A 19,757-nucleotide genomic window follows, 5' to 3' on the forward strand; every position below is an offset into this window, starting at 1 on the left:
CAGATTCCTCATTCCTTGATCTTGGCTCATGATGTCTTTTCTTATGCCCTACTCTCACTCTACAACTAGTTATTTAACATATATTTTTTTTACATCTTTCTCATTCATTGTGTGGTGTCAGTGCTTCATTTACTGCACCACTCTCTGACTTTCTGCGGATGAAAGATTTATTAATGCCCTCAGAGGCTTTTGGTTGGTTGGTTGGTTTTTATTATGGAATCTGAGCATTTAACATAAACTGATGTGTTTATTTTCACAGCACCTCTATGAGATATTCTTCTTTCCGTGTTACATGTGAGAAATTAAAAGGTAAGATAAAGGTGCAATACTAAAAGATGCAAAGATCAGTTTATTTGTCTCATATACAATTTATAAGACATAAATTAGACATTTGGCTCATTTTCAAGTAACAACTCTACAAACCAGAACAGGATATCCCTTACACAAAGATTTCAATGCACTTTAATAAGGAACTCTGATAAATATTGGCTTTCATTAGTTGTGCAACAATACTCATGAGGGTTCAGTTCTGGTAGAGTTAAAATATAGTTCTCCAGAGCAAAATGTATCCTTTTAAACCATAGGACTGTCTTCTCTTTTCTTAGGCTCCTTGTCTCACTTTAAGCACTATCAGTTTTTGCCATAAATGCAATATTAATGATACAGGTGACATTACAGTACTCTAACCACAATCCAGAACTCATATCAACAAAATATGACTAGGCAATGAAACATTCTCTCCTGAAAGCACACACCAATATAGGTCAGAAACTGAGGTGATATTAATTATGTTTTCTGGTGGAAACAGCTCTCCTATCCCACAACAGGTCACAATTTTTTTTAGTCCACTTGCCAAACTACAGAGGTATTAAAATTAAGAAGGTTTAAGATATTCGTGTTACAGATTAACCAATGTTCTTTCTCCCCGGAATCTTTCTGATAAATGACAGAAGAGTTTTTCTTGATATATGTAAAGTTTATGCAAAATACGATGGAAAAATATGGCAAAGCCGTAAGCTACTGATAATGTACTCCCATAACTGACAATGTTAAACTAGCACTTCTGGCTTTGGAGGTTCAAGTAAATCAATAACCTCCAGTTAGGAAATGCTGGTCTTGGTGTTGGTAATGTCCTATATTTTTTTGTAGTATTGATTATTGCATCCATCTTTGAAATATGCTTCCAAGAAATGATACGTGATTTGAAGACCGGCTGATTTAATCAAACAGGCCAGTCCCTATATTCCTATGAGTTAGTCTGCAAGAATATGATCTTTTTTGAAAGTATTTTTTTCTTTAGGAAACGTTAATATTTAACTATCTTTATGTGAACTTGGAAATTAATCCTTTCTCATTATTTCATGTTGATTTTTAGAAAACCTACAGCTGGGCTTTTCAGTTCATAGATGTGATTATCAGCTGATTTTTGGCTCAGAAGTCAGAAAAAAAAATCCCTACTATTTGTTTAGCTAATTTCATTTAGTTGCAAAGTACCACTGAGCATGCTTTTGAAAAGATAACTGTGAAGCCAATATTACAATAATGGCAGTCAGTGCAAACTAGTTAACTCTAATTTTCTGTTTAATTAATTGGAGTAACTGTTCATTAGAAGAAAGGGCCATTCAGGCATAGATTAAAAAAAAAATAATAATTTTGAAACTCTGATAAAATCAAATGAGATGCCAGACAAAGGGCAGCAAAGTGTGTGCGAGCATGGCATCAGCTGTGTTTAGGGCAACTATTTTCTTCTTTTGAAGAGGAAAAAAAAAGAAAATTAGTAAATCAACCTTGGTTATAATTTTATATGGGTTTATGGTAACTGTTGTCCTTAAAACATTCAAGGCTAACTCGCGGGGAATGCAAATTTATTAACTTACTTTGTGTTTCATGGAGGCTTTTCTAGGCATGGCACAACTCTGTTGCGTGCTATTCACCTACTTGCTTCAGCAAATGAAGGGCTTTAACTGTTGTTTTATGACTGTGCTGGGAAGGAGTATGTCTTGTCTATTTTTAACAGCTTTGTGTCAGAGAAAGAGGTATCTTCAGGCTTTTCAAAATAAAGAGACCTTAAAAATGTACTTCACTTTATCAGCTCACAGTGCTCACACAAACAGAAATGAGACAGGGAAGAACAGGGAGGTCAAACTTGCATAAACACACTTGCATATGTTGACTGCCAGAAGAAAGAGCAGCATGCAGCTGAAGTGAATGCAGTTTGCAGAGAAGACAGAAGGTGCTACTCTGGTAAAGTCAAATTTCTCTTTCAAGCCATGTGATAAGGCTTAGAACTACTATTTTCTTTTAGTAATGTAGGAAGCATAAACAAAAATGGATTTTCTTGACTCTGACATGATGTTTTTAATAACAAAGGCAAAAGGAGCTTTAGAATTGCTTTGTTTTAAAGTTCATCAAATATATTTTTCCGCTTCTATAAGCAAAAAGCTGAATTTCCTAGCACTGTCCTTTTAATAAAGCTCTACTTTTCAGGAATTCCACTTGCTGCTACAGAGAGGAATCCAGAAGAAGTTGACCTCCTTATCTTGAATTTCAGATGTAATGAGTAGCTAAATCTGACACCAAATGATTTTAGGAAGAAAATTCAAAGTCAACAATTTCCTTTGAAAAAGCCATTCGAAACCTTTGGGGAACAGATATGGAAACATAATTTGAAACTCATTTCCCCCCTCAAGTGATTTGGATTGATTTCGATAAATCCAGTATTTACTGTGCACAGAACATCTCTTTCACTGCAAGCCCTGGATGCTTTGGACTACTCTTTCAGTCGGTGCTTTCTGTGTAAGTGCTTCTTCATTCTGCTCAAGTAATTCAGCTTTGGTTTTACCTTCAAAAAAATGCCTTCAGTTACTCAGGTTAAATCTGCTGTACCTGTGGGAGAATTGCCTGGCTTTGCCTGCAACAGGGAAGCAGCACTCAGAGAGCCACCTCAAGCCATGCCAGTGACAATCTCATCTTTGCTTGTCAGCCACCTCCACGGATGATACTCGAGGGCTGGGGGAGAAGCTAAACTGTCTGGCACTATCTCTATTGGAAAGCACCATTCGTATTTGTAATGCAAAGCAGAGATTTTAGAACGTGATCTCTTTGACAACAAAGGCTGTAGAAGATTAGAAATGCTTAGATTTGCAGTTCATTAAAAAATGTATTTCCCCCTGTAGAAGGAATTGGTTTTCTCGTTTGCCTTGTTTCTCTTGAGTGTGTATTTCCATTTGTGCCTTAGTGTATTCTGGTAGTTCTACAAATTGTGGATCTTTCCCTGCGCCTTTCCCCCCAACCTCCCTCCAAGTTCCTCCAGGACTATTTTATTCAAGTCTTTTTAGCATTTAAAATATGTCAATGATATCATTACTCCATTTAAAGTGTAAGTAAAATTGATAGTATGAAATGTAAAAAAGCAGTGCAGGGTACTATTGTTAATATAATTATTTTCATTATAAATACAATTACATTTTCAGTTTTTCCTTGCTTAACCTTTTTATTTTTTTCCCATCTCTGAGACAAGTACGTTTTTCATTAGCTCTAATCTACTGCTTCTTCAGGCAGTATTAAGGTATTGATGACTGAGGTGGACAAAATTATTAGTAGAGAGATACAAGCCTTTTATCTCACTCACACTGGTCTAAACTCAAGGGAAGTCAGCTCAGTGAGCAGAACTGTTCATTTTCCTAGGGGGAAGAGCAATTGGGTTCTCATTTTATTTTCTAGTCCACAACCATTTTACTGAAAAATCATGACAATCTACAGGCTTGTAGGTAATATCAGGAAAAAGAGCCACAAAATGCCATTTTATCCCTAGAAGTGTCCCAGGATTGATTTTAAAGGCACACTCTATTCTGTTTCCCTGGCAGGCTACCACCGGTGATATATGACTAGAATAGAGCAGCTCTTACACCTGGGCATGATGGCCAGAAAAATAAGTCAATGCCATAAGAACTGAAGAGCGAAACTGGTGCAAATTACCATGAGGGAGTGATTCAAGACAGGAATTCAGGATGAAGAGGTAGGTTTAATTTTGATGGGAAAGAAACCAAAGTCCTGGGATTTTACATAGGCTAATTCTTGTGTGATACAGTTCTCTGGGGGGAGCTATTGTATTTTTTATTTGAAATTGGGCTGTATCTGATCCCACTTCTCTTCTTGTCCACTCTGTGGAGTGACCATGGAGAGACTGTGAGCTGGTGGGGTCTGAATTGAAGGAAAATACTGGCTTTGAAGCCTACTAGTTCACGTGAGTTCCCACACACTACAACTGGGACTAATCAGTGGATGATGTTTTTTCCTCTGGGTTTTTCATGTTGTTTCCCGGTCAGCACTGACTTGAACTGATGCAAGCAGATACTTCCAAACCTAAATCTATATCCCTAAGGATAGTAATTCAAAGTTGAACTTGTTGATGTAAATTAAGAAAGACTTAATTCAAAAGGCTTGTACAATGATTCATCCACATCTAACCCTGGGATTTCTTGATCTCTCAGTTAGAGTGGGTTGAGAAACTAGAATTCTGTTCTTACTAACATGTCTCAGTACAATTTGTATTGTGAGATCTTTTTCATTCTGTGTATTTAGTTTGATCATCTGTCAAATGAGTCCATAATTTTTAAAACCTTTTTGTTTGTTTGTGTGTGCATGTTTTGCTCTGGTAAACTGTTTTCTAACTGCGTGAGGTTGCAGTTAGTGAAATGCCTGGAGAGGGGGCTACATCAGTTGAAACTAGGGTGAATTGTGCATGAAGCATGTATTTTCCACATAGACATGAACTCAGCATAAAGAAATAAAAAATATTCGTGCAGGCTCTCTCAATGGGAAGCAAGTGAATGAAAAATGAGAACTGCTCTTAATCTGTATGATACCTTAAAGAAGCACACAGGAATCAATTCTGCCTTTCAGCCACAATTAAGAGTTGCAGAGCTACCCTAAAATCTCTGTGAAGAAAACACAGTATGCAACTGCCATTCAAAAACTCAGCCCTCCAGGCTACCTGGTTGAAAGGCTGAGGTACAACACAGCGTTAGAGGAACACTGGAGAAGAAGATAGCAAACAGACAGGTTTATTCAGTCAATGAGCAGCAAAACCCCATTAAGTATTAAGAAAGATGACCATAGAGAAGAGGAGATTAATGTACGGTTTTGAAACATGGTCCATAATAAGTGTTTAGTATGTATACTGGATAAAACCTCAGGGCCTGATTTTTGCAAAGATTATTAAAGATTGTGCTAATTCCTCTAATGCCTAGGAAGCAACTGTGACTTAGCTCTCCTACTTACCCTAAAATATTTGGCAGGATCTAAAGCTGAGTCCTGACAAGACTAGAGTTAGAGCACATTGGGAGTTTTAATCCCTTTTCTGGCACACAGGACAGTTCTTGGCCTCTGCTGCTGTATTGGGTCCTTTGCATGCTGCCAGTGTTGTGCCCCTTGATTTTCCCCTTCTGAGCAAAAGGAGCATCTACCAAGATTTGCACATACTTCCTGAGCCTGGGAGCCCCTTCACCTTGTCCCAAGCACTAAACAAAATATATGGAGTGGCCATGGATATAATGAATCCAGAGTGAATTATGAGACACTGTTAAAAAACACATTAGTTCTGTAACTTGAGAGGTGAAAGGTGTCTAATTAGTAAGAAAAACATAGAATAGAAGGAAGAATGAAGAGATAGCAATAATGAGGCAAGGGAGAAAAAAGGAAGCAGGTGTTTAGTGACACCCACAAAGAATACAAACATATGAAAGCAACTATTCAGGAATAGGCAAACTCTAATTGAGCCTTTTTTCGGTGACACTGTTATTGTAAACAGCTGAAGGGAAGGTTTTCTGAAAGAAACAAGCATGGATTACAAGAGAAGAAGAAACAATATTCATGAAGCATTTCACGATAAAAATGATCATCAGGCTTCCTAATGCAATCCCTCATTGCAAATATTAGAAATGCTTTGAAGTCTGATGGCTGTTCTCTCTCTTCTTCCTCTCCAAAAATGTGGTTGTCTAAAGATAGCACATTGTCCTACAGAAGCATACTTCAAAAATTTTCAAATGTTGCCATAGAGAGTTTGTTTTCTTTCAAATTATATCAATTAGTTTTGCTTTTGTAATTTAAAGGAGTCCTTAGGTCTAAAATCAGCTATTAGATGATTTTGTTGTGGTATACAACATATACTCCCTCAAACATAGAGGAGCAAGGAAAACACAAGTTTATGTGAGATGACATTGGATATCAATCATCCTCTAGGAATAGCAGAGAATTACAAGAAAGTAATCTCTAGCTAATGTTTGCACCAGTAAAGCATTCTCATGTAATACACTGATTAACTGAGATGTCAGCTGGGTGGTCATTCCTTATTAGTAAAAGCTGTAGTAGCTGAATGTCTTTGCTCTGAATACGCTGACCAAATCCAAGCTCAGTACACTGTAGTCTGAACACGAAGCTACTGGAAGAAGATACTATTTCTAGACAAAGATTTAAGAACTCACAGCACAAATACTAATAAACTCCATATATATTGCTTAGGAATTTTTAAAAAAACTCTTTAAACAGAAGCACTTCTGGCTGAAATATGTATGCCAGATAATAAGTCTACTGTCAACACAGGCGTTCAAGTCTAACTCCCTTGGTGCTTTCCTAAACTGTGGTCAAACAAACCAGCAGAATAACAAATGTTTTGGTTAGAAGCACTCTTGATGTACAGAAGTTCATAAGACTGGTGCTTCTGTAAGGCCCCCAAGAGCTGGGATGTGAAACTGAGACATCTATTAATCTGCACAGTGCTGGCTCCATGGCTCTTGGCACATCTATCATCTGCTCCCTGCATGTGTGTTCTGTGTAGGGGTGAAGAACAGGTGCCAAATTCAAGTATAGGTTGCTGCCTCCTTGTCCATCCTTTCATTGGAACAGGATAGAAGGAGGCTGAGGGCCTCTCTTTCCTCTGAGGGGGAAGGTCCAGCTGGCTATGCTGCTAGGCAGGCTGGACCACCCCCAAAACCTCTGGAGAAAGCGTGATCCCAGAGATGTGCCTGATGTTTTGTCTTTAGAGAGATGGATTCTGGATAATTAAATAATGACATTCAAATCCAGCAGATGCATACAATTGAAGCAACTTAATATAAAAGTATGGAAAGGATAGTATAAGAGAAGTGGGGCTATTAGCTTTTTCTCATAAATAAAGTCCTCTTCAAGAAAATCTTTGTTCCCTTAGTCTGTCCTGCTAATGTTTAGTTTTCTGCTGTACTTATATATCTGCAGAACTATAGTAGAAGGCTCAAAATCACAGAATTTATTTGCACTATGTTTATACCATATTAATCTCAGGCCTTCATGTTTCCTCTGATGTACTCATGGGAGGTTAGGAAGACTTTTTATTTGTTTTGATGTTCTGACTTTGGTATATTATATCTACTAACCTCTGCAGCATTGTGGTTTGGCTTCAGTTACAGGTAGGATTTTGGCAAGGTACACACAGTAATCTGCACTTGATGTATTATGTTTTTCACACAAGAGAAAATCTGAATTCTGTGGAGAACATGTGTTAGTAAGCTGACAGAAAAAGCAAAGAGCATGAAATTTAGATGTGTTTGTTGGTGTTTTGCTAATCCACTTAGCATAAAGCCAAGCACAGATATAGAGCCAAATGGGAATTTTCTCTGCATCAGATCATGAGCAGGTATTAAGGTTTGTTTTCTACCCTCTTCTACAGAATGAGTCATTACACCAGGCTCACATGGCAACTTTATTTAGGCAAGCCACTGCTCTTACAGGGATGTTATTAGCTCCATGACTTTATTATTAATGCTCCATTTGTGTGCAGATGGAGCACATTTGAATGGCCTTGTGAATGGGCACAAGGTAGTATTGTGTCTCCTCAGCTGTGAGACGGTGCTTGAACCTGTCTACTAGAGATATCACTGACATTTTTAACAAGATGCTTTGGAGCCAGGACCCTGTAGAACAGGAAGCCCCTTTCAACCCTGTGCTCCTAAACCAGTGCAGTGAGCGTACTACAAAATCTGCCCAGCAAATGGAACAGGCAGGCAAAAGCCTCTATGAGGGCTGGCAGAGATGCTAAGTATAACCTAGACACTAGGCAGATCTACACGTGCCACACCACGGATGGCTGAGTGTGTGTACCACAACCAAACTTAAGAGCCTGTACAATTTGCCGTATGGAACTTCAGCATTAACAAGGTTAGATAGAGGATTTTATGACTGGGAGTGATGCCTTAATACTGGGAAAAGGCCACAAAAGAGAACTTGTTTTGAACACAGCCCTAAGCCTTGTCCTTTTAATGCCTAAAAAATGCCGTACGCTTCCATGGTAAGCAATTTCTACTTCAAGCAAAATACCAAAGTGAGAGCAAAAAGATGAGTGCCATGGAAAGACCATCGTGTTGGTGCCTTCGTTTCAGAGCACAGCCCAGTGAAACGTGATCAGCACTGGTGACAGCAGGCTGGGAGGCACAGGGAAAGGGAGCTCTGTACTTTGTTGTTTCCTATTTTACAACAAAGTTCAGCAGGTGAATGCTGTGAGCTTTTATGGTCAGATGGTTGTTCATAACAACTTCGGCTGTTTTAAAGCTCTACTTAGGTTTTGGGTGAGGCTTGGCAGTGAGACACTCTTTGGCTTCAGATAGTTTTGGAGCAGCTCTGGTTCCTCTCTTTTACCTGGACTAGTTTTGTTATCATTCAGCCAGTCAGCCTTTTGCACACACTTTAACTTTTGACAAACGGACTGGCTTGGCTTTTAGATGGATTGAATACTAGGTGGTTCATCTCATTCCAGAGAAAGCACGCCATTCCTCACAGAATGCTGCTTCACCACCCAACACCACAAACCAGAGCTCTGCTGCTGGCACATACTACAGAGCTGACTGGGGCCAGAGCTGACTGTATTTCTGAGCATGCCAAAAACACTAATGTGCTTAGCTTAAAAACCCGTTGAGCATTTTAGTGCCTTTTTAGTGTTTTCTGCTCCTAAAGAGCCAACACTCAGGAGATTCTCTGGCACTGTGCTCCAGGGCTGTGTACTGGGGTAGCAGTGGAGCGGGAGGCACTGGGGTGGTGCTGCCTGTGCTGCCAGTGCCAAGGCACCATGCTCCTGGGCATGTGTGGAGCAGGGCCTCACAGGCTCCTGCCTGTGGTAGCTGAGCAGTGGCTTTGATCAGCAGCAGCAAGGTGAACTTTTGAGCAGGAGTGACTGTGTGAGTGTGGCTTCATGATGGCTGGGAGTTCATGATGCCTTGGGAGCGTTGGAGGTGTTGCCTGGGAATTGCGCTGTGCATATGGATAGAGTTAAAACCAATTCACTGCTGTGTTGGTTTTTTTTTGGGGGGGGGGGGGTATGTTTCTGGGGTGTTTTTTGGTATTTTGTTTGGATTTTTGTTGTTGGTTTTGGTTGGTTGGTTTGGGGTTTTTTTTCTTCTGGAATGTCTTGTCTGCAGGCTCTTAACACTCTTCGTGTTTTTGCTGTTTGGCCAGGGCACGATCCCGCCCACGCTGCCCCTCAGTACTGGCACTGGGGCTTTCCCACTCCCTGGTTTGGGTGGTTCAGGGTGTTTTGCAGGCACTGCATGTTCCTGGTGGATAAGAAAAAGTCTATCTGACCACACTGAGCCTCCCATGAGTGAGGGCAGCGAGGGAAAGGCTGCAACTTGAGTTTCCAGGTGACCTTTTGCAATCTTTCCTTACTCGCTGAGGTTCTCTCTGCAGTACCAACAGTAGTTTTGGATACTCAGGCTAACAAGTCTTCCATCCCTCGTTGTAAGTACTGCCTAGCATGAATTCCAAATAGGAACGTTTTGTTTTGTCAGGTGGTGGAAGGGTTTCTTCTTTGTTTTTCTTGGTTTATTTTGTGAGCTTTTATCCTAATGCATGGCTATTTCAAACAAAGTCTCCAAATTTTGAATATGAAAGTAACATCTGGGTTGTTTTCAATAGTGTTGAGAGCAGGAAATGCAAATAAAGTTTTGTATTTTAACAAAGCACTCTTGAATTGTCATTCTAATGGAAGTTTCCTACATCCCAATTATCCTAATGTCAGGCAGGGATTTGCAGGCTCTTGCTTCAGCTGAAAAAGAAACATCGGTAAATGTTTCAGGGCAAAATGTATCCCTCAGGATGACTGTCCTTTTTAATAGCACTAACTAATCTGCAACTCGCAGTTTCTTCTGCTTATCATATTTGAAAGTCTCTAGGCAATACATAAAATCTCCAGTGCAGATTGTATCAGGCATGGACTATTACTGATAAGCTGACACCCATCTCTTCACACATACAGGAGACTGCTCCAAGCTAAACTGTCATGGAAAGGAAATGTTGACCTAGAAGTGTTAGGAGTATCTGTAGCGTTTCATTGGGGTGTGTATTTGACTTGGGAGAGGGTTCTTTTCAGACCCACATAGCAAATAACTGCACCAACATTTCCTGTTGGCTTTGCCTCTTGAATTTAATCTGTATACCAATTGTGGTTTGGTGTTGACTTTTTTGTAAGTCTCTGCTTTTTGTTGTATTGTTTGCCTGATGTCTCAAATAATTCAGTCTTTTCCCAACTGTCCTGTATCGCTGTGACAAACCTGGTTCAGTGTAAGAAAGAAAACGATGAATAAAGTATTATGGAAGTTCAGTTTTGTTAATATCCCTTTGTAGTAAATTCAGCAAATAATGCTAATATACAGATAGGGTTGTATTCCCTTATTTCTAGCTTCATATTAAGCTGTAGCATCTCATCTCGAAATATCTACTGAACTCAATGAGTGTGACTAGAAACTGCTAACTAAAAATTGGTCCTAGAGCACCATGTGGGAAAACTCACTGGTTTCTGAAGCAGGTATAGAAATTCTCAGAACAGATTTACTCACTTTTTTTCCTTATGCAAAGATTTTTTTTCCAGAGTTTTTAAGAAAAACCTAGAACTACTTTAACAGGTAGGATAATGTCTCTTTCACCAATAGAAAAAATTAAAATATAAAATACTTGGTTTCTGAGCAAGAAGACTGAAAAGCAAAGCAGAATAGAGTACGACAGCAGGGCCAAAGAGAGCTCTTTTAAAATTGAGAGGAAGCTTGCAGTTTGGTTGAAAGTATGAAATAGAAGTGTTCTGAACTTCCTTTCTAAGGATTTTTCTTGGAACTTTTACCTTGGATAACTATTACCTTGGATAACAGATTACCTGTCAGGAAAAAGCCCCAAACAAACAACAACCAAACCTGCCTCCACTGTAAAGTTTTCATCTGTGTGTATGTGAAAAGTTTCCTTTGTCCATTGTCAAGACAAAGGATTTGGTTCTTCACGTAATCAAGTAGTTCACTCCTCTTCCTCCCTCTTCAATAATTTGCATTTTGAATCCCCTAGAGAAGGATGGTAAAATAAGAGGTGATGAGGGTGATGGTGTTGCCATAAATCAGACTTATTGAACAACTGTTTTTCTGGTGTGTTGTGGCATTGCCATATTGCTTTAGGAGGTTTCACAGAAGGAAATGTGATGACAGTAAGTGTTGGAATACTCAGGGATGGTGTTATAGATATAGTTTCATCAATGTACTCTTTCTCTTTAATGGTCACCTACATGGTATTGTCTCATTTCTCATTTTACAGGATGGGCATATTTGCATTTCTGCAACTGCATTTGTATTTATAAATTATGATTCGTTTTGAAATAGTTCTTTTGAAATGAATTGTGATTCTTTTCTGTAGCACTGCTTGTTTATATATTAACATGATTGTTAGTATGCATTTGACCCAGTCATGCAATATTTGAATATAGATCATATCACTGAAGTCTTGTTAGAGCACAGTTTATTTTACTTAAGAGAACACAACTGCAAAGATCATAGTGCAAAACACATCCCAAAGGCCTGAGAATTGTTCTCAGCCTCTACTGCAAGGCATGTAGCTATTTCAGCCTGAGACTTCAAGCAAGGAATACAAGAGATGTAGACATATCCTTATCCCTAAGCTCAACAAATCTTTGAAGGGAGTTAACTGTCTTCAGTAAAATTCCAATTCTTTAGTCCCCTTGCTCTGCACAGCTGTGTTAGAAGTGTCTGTATGGCAAGGGTAGTTAAAAGCTTGTCCAGTAATGTGTTTAACTGCGTGAAGAACAGGCTTACATGATCCTTTGCTAATTTAGCTGGAACTGTTGTCTTTTAATAATGTGCCAAGAAAATGGGTAAGAGGTAACTTGATCTGAACGGTACAGAGCTTGGGGCTGCTTTCTTCTCTAAAAACCAACCAAACTCCAGAGCTTATTTGTTTCAAAAGGACTTATGCAGAGAAACTCATGGCATTGCTAACAGGTGTTCAGAAGAAATTCGTGTCCAGTTTCCCAGGTTCCTTTTTTCGCAGTTGTCCTAGTGCAGCAGAACTAGCCAGGAACATTTTTCTTTATATTTTAAGGTAATGGGAATACTACAGAAGAAAACAAAGCACTAATAATAGAACTCAACTTTTTAAGCATAGTTTATAATATTGGGATCTGAGGGAAAAAAGAGCAAGAAACAAAACCAAATTGTAAAGCCTTGTCTTAGTTTGCCTGACTATAGACTCCATCTGCAAATAAAGCAGGTGGGAAGGTAGCAATCCTGAACCAAGGAACTGCAGCAAGTCAATTATTTGTGCATGGTACAGACACGAGAAATATAGCTGACACCAGCTTCTTGCCTCCTGTAAATAGAGGCAAAAGATGAGATTAAACCTGGCCATCAATTCTAATGTGGAAATACTGAAGCATCTGTCAAATATTTGACACTTACAAAACCAAACTTCCTTCAGTCTGGCACTCCTGGAAGAGCATCTGGTAAAAAAAGAGCAGAACCTGGAACAACTTCAAATAAAACCTTGCTTCTGGAAGGAGATTGCTATGGTAACTAAATTATCTTAGCCTCGCAGAGATCCTTGCTCCTCTTCTCTTTAAACTAGCCAAAAAGCATCGAGTGTCCCACAGGTAATACAGATTCACAGAACAAGTTTATAATTTCTAGTAGTGAAGATATTTTGGTATTCTTCTTCAGATAGCTTACAAATCCTTATGTGCTTAGAAATTAGGTCTCTAATACTAGAATGACTAAGGAGTGAAGATGAAAACTAAATTCAGTGTGGCGGTTTCCATGGAACTTGTCACTTTGGGAGTGAATATTGTAATGAATACTTGGGAAATCTTGGTGGTGGTTTATTTCTGCTGTGTAAAAGGCTGAAACATAGCCCAGGGTTTCCATCGGGATTTGAAAGTATAATATGCTGAGCTACTTGATCTGATAATTTTCTTTTTTATTTTTCTTGCAAATTATACCTCTTTTAGCATAGCTGTATTATAAATCTTACCTTGAAAGCCTTGTGTTGTATTGGCAGAAGATGAAAGCATAAATATATTGTCATATTCATGACTTTCTGAGGTCTAATCTTACTTCTAAATGATGTTTCATGGGAGTATCATTTAGCTACAGCTCTCCTGCCTTTTAAATGGAGATAGACTTTGTTTGTCACATAAAGTTGTTCTGAGAATTAATTGCTTAATGTGGTATGTATGCACTGTCTTGAAAATGATGGCATATAGGTGATGAACATTATTACCAGGTAATTATTTTTAATATACTGAGTTATAATTAAAGCAACTATTGGGAGATGAAGAAGGTAGTGTGTGATTGCCTATTTTGATGTCAATAATGCTACGGTCATAAATTTGATATAATGTGGTGAAGAAGTAGCTCTGGGAATAGCTGCTACTTTTAAGGAATCCCTTTCATCCCTGCAAACTAATGGTAAAATGAGTATACTTTTTAGCATTTACCCTCCTAAGGGAGTGACAACTGTAACTACCGCCAGATAGACAGAGTTTAGCATAAATAGAAATGAAGGGCCCTGCACATCTCTGGACAGGAGATTGGTGATCTGTGGCAGCATCTTTAGTTGTTTTTTGTGACAACAGAGGTAAATGGTGCTGAGTGGTGTAGTATTTTTTTGTTTCAAGCAAAATGTCCAATGCTCATGTTAAACTAAAGGAATTTATTAAAAAGAGTTATCTTGACAGTTGTTTTTTTGAACATAAACAGGTCACTGTGTTGCAATAGGAAAAGCTCTGAATGCTGATCAAATATTAAGAGTTTAGCATCGGGGCTGGTGATGAATTTATGAAAGTGGATACTATAAGACTAAATGTCAGATATGTGCACTCCCTGTTTCAAAATTACAGTACTGAAATTGCACAAGTAAAATTTCCTGCTCTAGACTGGATGACCATTTAGTACAATTTCGTCTGACCCCATGAATTAACAGCTCCTGCAGCTTCAGCAGTGATGCAGATAAGAAATAATGATAGCCAGTAAATACCAACACAATAGCTTCTAAAGAGAATTTGTTAAATCCATATCTGTGGGTTTTTTGGTGGAAACTGTAAGAAAATCCAAACACTACAAGGTGGAGGATTTGGCAAGTTGATTCATTGAGCCTTGTTATTTATATCTAAAATGACCTTATAATTCTGATAATTGTCAGGTTACCGAAAGGGAAGAATTCCTAGATCTGAAATATTCTGTGGGCTCAGTGAAGTAATGATGATTGTTAAATATGAATTTATTACACTAATTCTTGATTGATCTCATAAGTGATCACACTAACCTAAGAAAGGTCTTTTGGTAGGTTTTTCTGTTAGCCAAATAATTTTGATGCATAAAGTTTAATAAAGGAGCTCATTTAACATGTACCTTTTTATATTTAATCACAAGATACATGCTAGGTTTTCTTCAAATAGTAGTTCTAGTGTTTCATTTTGCAGCTCTAACATTAAGGGGGCAAAGAAGGGTGACGTAGCTCGTGTAAGGCCTGGAGTAAGAAGAGTGGCTGAGTGAACTGGGATTGTTGAGGAAAAAAAAGAGGCTCAGGGAGACCTTGTTCCTCCCTATAATTATCTGAAAGGAAGTTGTAGTGAGGTGGGGATCAGCCTCTTCTCCCAGGCAAGGGACAGGACAAGAGTAAATGAGCTCAAGTTGCAACGAGGGAGATGGGATATTTGGAAAAATTTCTTCATGGAAAGGGTTGTCAAGCACTGGAAGAGGCTACCTGGCTTAGTGGTTGGGTCTCAAACCCTTGAGGTATTTAGAAGATGTGTAGATATGGTACTTAGGGACATGGTTTAGTGGTGGGCTTGCAGTATTAAGTTAATGGTTGGACTCAATCATGTTAGAGGTTTCTTTCAAGCTGAATTATTCTATGATAACATTTACATGAAATTTATTAATACAGTCAAGCTATTTTGGCTGATTTCTATCTAGATCATTATAATACAAGTCACTTTTCTGTGCTCATTTGCAAAATTCCTTTTTAATGGAAGCAATTAAATTCAATGCAATTCTATTTTTTTTTTATTTGACATGTTCTGCAATATTTAGTTTTTTGCCAATAAATTCTTTGGTCTGTAACAATAGATGGCTGTACATTAGCCTAGACAGCACTCCTAGAAGAACTCTGGAGTTTGTTGGATATCAGTTACTGAAAATTTATCATGTATTTTGGGGATATTTTGCTCTCTCTCTCTGTATGGCATGCTAGAAAATTATTTGAAGACATTAGTTCTGATTTACTTTTTTTGTCGTCTGATGTCAGCTACTTAACTGGTTTGTGGAACAGGCTGTATTTCTAGATCCAACTTGTATGATACGACTCTAAAGCAATCCTTGGTTTTACCAAGATCTCCTAGTCTTTCTCTCTTCTGATACTAACATTTGAAACAAAGGCACATCTCAAAAGACCCTCTTCATATAGTACAAATATCGATGAAGATGAGTATTTGCCGTTTTCTGATGCTGACTTTGGGGTTGCTTGCAATTTATGTTGTTACATTAGGTTTGTTGTGAAACTTGGTCAGAGTTGAGAGCCAGTTTAAACAGAAGTCCTGGGTTAAATTGTTTGTGATCATTGCATCTGAAGAAGGCAGATGCAGAAAAATCTGACAAAAAAACCCCTCCAACTTTTTAATTTTTTGTTCTGTTTTGCTAAGCTGTATCAGGCCTAAAGCAGGTTTTAAGACAAGTGTAATGGGTTAAGAGAGCAGCTCTTCCTTTTGTTTTCCATCTTATTTTCTAGGGATCCAGTTTGATAATGGATTTCAATTAAAAAAATAAAAATCCCACAGGGAGACAAATAGGTATTATCCAACTTTCACACTTCTGAGTATTTTCACTGCTTACCACTTACTATACTTGTTAATAAATTTTGGAGGGAGAGTATGACTGAAGTTTACTGATTTTTGAAGACTTATTTCATGCTGACATTCTTGGCATAGTCCTCTGCTCTTTTACTCTTTCTGCATGTGTCCTTTCTACAGTTTTATGTGTTTTTATTCATTCCTACATGGAAGCTTCAAAGAAAGAAATAATCTTTAATCTTTTGACTCTACAGTGAGTTGTTTAGAAGAGAATGAAAAACACTTTGTAGGTGGAATAAAAGCTACAAATTTTTTTACAGTAGGCTGTAGAGGTCCCAGACAAGAAATGGCATCTTACTCTGGCAAGTTTTCTTATAGATAAATAGGATCTGATGCCTAATGTTCTCCTAATCTAAAGCAATGGTACAACTGCATGTGCCATGATGGGGAAACCTGTTAATATGTTGGTCGTTAGACAGAGTTCGAGGAAGTAGAGGATGAATAAAAATACTCCAGTAGAACATTACTTCCTTTTTGTTCTGCCCCCTCAAATTGAATCATTGAAGAAACAGAAAGGAACAAGGCCTTCCTAAAATCCCAGGAGTTGAAAGTGAGACATTCTTTTCTATGAAGAGGTGATTGTGGTAATCCATGATTAATTAGATACGCATGACGTCAGCATTACATGGGTTTAAATAAAAATAACACAAAAAAACAAAGCAAGGCAACAAGTGCAGGGTGAGTAAATGACTTGCTGGAGATCTTTTATAATGAAAATAAATTGTGTTTTAGTTGGAAAATGAATATGAAATTTAAAGTTGAGCTTTTATATTTTTCTCATATTTTTGGTGCAAGTCAAGCAATCAGAACTTAGTTACTATTACATAACAGGAAAGCACACAATCAGTGGATCCTATGTAGAACACAGATAGGAAAAAAAATGCCAGTTTGTCTTCAGTTGTCTAAGTCATGTACAAAGTTGACACCTGCAACAGTGTTAAAGGAGCTGGTGTGGTGAGAGAGGACAGATTTAGCATGAATATCATGCAGATTGTGTGACATAAATTTTACTGATTCACTGGTTTTATTTTTAATGGCAAACTGCCCAAAGCCCAAAATGTCTGAATAGAAAAAGTTTCTCTCTAATTCACTGAAAAATCAGCAGCCTAAGGACATGCTGATTTATCCTGTATGCTTCTGTTCCTGGTTAGTGCCATCTGCCAGTATGACCTCATGTCTCTGGAATGTTGGTTTTTTAGAACATGTGTATCATGCTGGACTCTAAAGCAGATCCACATTTTGTAAAATTGCACTGAAGATTGGTCATTTAATCAAACAAATTGTAATTCTTCCTGCTTTTATGATATTTTTAAACAGAAAATTCTTTTAACTATTTATGCTATAAAGTTTTAGAGCAACCTCAAAGGGCTATTTTAATCTCTATTATGTAACTACTAAAAGAAACTATTAAAATTATTACTAACTTCATGCTCTTAAGTATCTTGTTTTCATCCTAGGTAGTTATGCCAATACTACATTATTATAACACTTTAAACTGACAGAGCAATATTGATATCTTTTGTGGTTCTGCCATCCTAAAGGATGATGTGTGCTAATTCTGAAGTGAATCATTCAGATAAATATGGATAGTTTGTTGGTGCCTGTTCTCACAAACTACCCTTTCTGTGAGTTTCCTTGAATTCTGACTTCTTAGTCATTAATTAATAAATATTTGCTATAAGAGGATGTTGTAACCTTACAGACTGTTAAAGATCTTCACACAGAACAATTTTAATCAGGAAAGGATACAACTCTGAGCACCCTGGTCAGTGCCAGTGTATCGGGGGGCCAGATACACACCAGGTTGGCATGAAGAAATAGAAATTATTACTGAGTAACCTGGGCTGTTCTGAATTACTGTTACATAAACCTTCTTGATAGGAGCTGCTGTAAACTGGCTAAAAAACCAGTCTTAACTCCTTAGCTTATGTAAGTCAGAGTTGCTTGGATTGTTATGTTTGGGTTTATCCCAAAATTTTCAATGATAAAACAGGAACATCCTCTTACCTACTGCTTTGTAACAACTGACTTATCCTTCTTCTGCCCGAAGGATCAACTTTTTTTGTGCTACTTCCAGTCCTATATAGTCAAGGCTTGTCAAAGTTCAGTGATGCCTTTGTAGTACTACTTCTAGGAAGGGAAAGTCTGGGCTTCTGGGCTTCCCTCTGCAGAGAACTCTTCTTCTCATTCTTCCTAGCAGATACACAGCCCTGTTATCCTTCTCCCAGGTCTCGCCTGCTTTTCTGTCACTCTGCATTACAACTTCAATAGTATTAAGCTGTCTCCCACTTCTGAAAAGTAAGATCCCCTTTATTCCATATCACTCATTATTTTACTTCATTAAGCTCATGCCTGGACAGTCTTCCAATTACTGATGATCTATGTGCATAGTGGTTGGAGTTTCTTCTTTTTTCTAATGGAAAAGAAGCAGTCCTTTCTCCCTCTCACCAAAAAACAGACTAATTCCCCTACCCTTTTATCCTTTATTTTAGGTTGTTACTGTGCCTGCATGGCACCCTATCGAAAAGATAATGATCTGAGTGGATTATCCATATGTTCACTTGTTATTCACTGAAATAATGCATGTAATAGTACACAGTACCTTATGATTGGTACCTTTATACTTTAGACCTGATGTGGACTTTGGGTGCTAAAGAAGACCAGATATTGACTGGTGTTAAAAAATGTATGTATTCATTTTAATAAATTTACACATAGGTAGAAGTCTCAATTTTCTATGCTGGATAGGCTTCATAGGTGACACTAAGAGATTCATGGAATTTCCAACCTAATATTTAGAGAAAATAGTTCAAAGTGCTCCTTTAAGCTACTCAAGAACAATTCAAGAACTTTTAGTGCTTTTGGGGGATGTATCTCCCTGTTCTTCAGAGCTGTCTGTTACACTATCAATGCATCATGTCTCAGCAAAAATAAGGTAGTTTCTTAACATTAATTTTACCTCAACTTTCTAACAGTTTGTAAGTGATGTACAAGCATATATAAGAAATTAAGCAGTTCTTTGAGAAGGATGTCACATCATATTGCCAGGATGTTATATTGAAAATTAAAAACATAACACAACTGTTACGGAAAATATTCTGTGTAGTAGAAATACCTGTATGGAAAATAAAGAGCTGTTATTGTAAGCCTAAAAAAGTCTAGTTAGTAAATGGTTATTGGTGTTTTATGAAAACTGTAGTGCCTACATTCTGAATAAATGTCAACATTAACAAAGAAGCCTGGCTGTAATGGAACTTCTAAGTTAGCATGACAATGTAGCAAAAAAAAAAGAAAAATACTCAAGTGAAAACTGTTCTTTTGGGATTTTATTTGTCTTGTTCATGTTGCTTTTTGGGGCAGTGGCATTTTGACTTTGAAGGAGTGTTTTTCATCTGTTAATCATGTGGCTGTATTTTTGAAGATGAGGTTAGAGGAAAGATGACTAGTAAAGAATAGTCATCTAGGCATTTTATATGTAAATGGTGTTTTCTTGTGTTGAAATCATTCCATCTCCGGAGCATGTCCTTACCAGCAAATAGGTAAGGACATGCTCTTT

Source organism: Chiroxiphia lanceolata, chromosome 8, assembly GCF_009829145.1.
Source record: "Chiroxiphia lanceolata isolate bChiLan1 chromosome 8, bChiLan1.pri, whole genome shotgun sequence".
NCBI lineage: Eukaryota > Metazoa > Chordata > Aves > Passeriformes > Pipridae > Chiroxiphia > Chiroxiphia lanceolata.